Source organism: Apium graveolens, chromosome 7 (genome assembly GCF_009905375.1).
Source record: "Apium graveolens cultivar Ventura chromosome 7, ASM990537v1, whole genome shotgun sequence".
Taxonomy (NCBI): Eukaryota; Viridiplantae; Streptophyta; class Magnoliopsida; order Apiales; family Apiaceae; genus Apium; species Apium graveolens.
The window spans coordinates 229,979,669-229,981,250 of NC_133653.1; the positions used below are offsets into that span (position 1 = coordinate 229,979,669).

Genomic DNA, 1,582 nt, shown 5'->3' on the forward strand with positions numbered 1-1,582 from the left:
TTTTGCTTTTTTAGCATCAGCAACTTTTCCAGACCTTAAGGTGACAGCTTTGACTTGCTCCTTAGCTTCCTTCCTGCCTGGCACTTCAGTATCGCTGGGAAGTGTGCTAGGTTGACGATTGAGCAAGGCATTGGCTATTTGACCGATTTAATTTTCCAAGGTCTTGATAGAAATATCCTGACTTTTACACAACAGCTTTAACTCCTCAAAATCAGCACTAGAAGGTGGAGCAACACCTCTTTGTTGAGGATATGATTGCCTTTGAGCATATTTCTTAGGTTGCTGGAATCCAGGTGGATTAAACTGTTTACTTGCAGCTTGCTGAACAGCCTTCTGATTATTGCTCCAGCTGAAATTGGGATGAATTTGTTATTAGGATGATAAGTAGCTGGCACAGGCTGCTGCGGTCGCTGATAATTGTTCACATACTGAACAGATTCATTAACAAGAGAACACTGATCCGTAGCATGAGAGCCTGCACAAAGCTCACAAACAATAGCTATTTGATTGACTCCATAATTGGCTAAAGAATCGACCTTCATAGACAGCGCTTGAAGCTGTGCTGCAATAGTTGTAGCTGCATCAACTTCCAGAATACCTGCTACCTTCCCAGGTATCATCCTTTGAGTTGGGTTTTGATACTCGTTTGTAGCCATAGTTTCAATGAGATTATAGGCTTCAGTATAGCTTTTGGCCCACAAAGCGCCTCCAGAAGCTGCATCGAGCATGGGCCTAGATTGGGCCCCCAAACCATTGTAGAAACCCGTGATCACCATCCAGTCAGGCATACCATGATATGGACACTTTCTCAACATCTCCTTATAACGCTCCCAAGCTTCGCACATAGATTCTGTTGGTTGCTGTGCAAACTGAGTAAGAGCACTCCTCATAGCTGCAGCCTTGGCCATTGGATAGAACTTCACCATAAACTTTTGTGCGAGATCTTCCCACGTAGTGATGGACCCAGCTGGTAAAGAATGTAACCAGTCCTTAGCCTTATCCCTCAGAGAGAATGGGAAAAGTCTCATCTTGATAGCCTCATCAGTAACACCATTATATTTAAAAGTACTACAGATCTTGACAAAATTCTTGATATGCATGTTGGGATCTTCAGTCGTAGCACCTCCGAAAGAAACAGAATTCTGCACCATCTGAATAGTGCCTGGTTTGATTTCGAAAGTATTGGCCTGAATAGCCGGATGAACGATGCTTGACTGAATGTCATCAATTTTAGGCCGAGAAAAGTCCATAAGCGCTGGATCTGCTAGAACTATACGATCACCCATTGTTACAGGTTCTTTCTTCTCACTCTCTGTATCTGAATCTTCAAAAACTATCTTCTCCGGAAAGTCAAGAGCTGAATCTGTCTCCTCAGCTGTATCAAGATTCCTCTTGCAGGTGCGAGAATGTGTTTGTATAAACGCTCGCTAGAGTATCTGAAACACAACCAGAAACAGTAAGTAACAAGTCTTAATCAATGAATCCTAATGACCACTGATGGCAAATACATAAACTAAATAAATTAACACCGAGTCCCCGGTAGCGGCGCCAAAACCTTGTTAGGCACAAAGCATGCGCTAAA

General features: G+C 42.9%; 1 non-coding gene across 1 annotated transcript; it reads left to right on the top strand.

Moving 5' to 3' along the window:
• Positions 1–786: 786 nt before the first annotated feature.
• On the top strand, positions 787–893 carry LOC141675928 (small nucleolar RNA R71). The gene has a single exon (XR_012556552.1). It is a non-coding gene; the product is annotated as a small nucleolar RNA R71 (small nucleolar RNA).
• Positions 894–1,582: the final 689 nt, after the last annotated feature.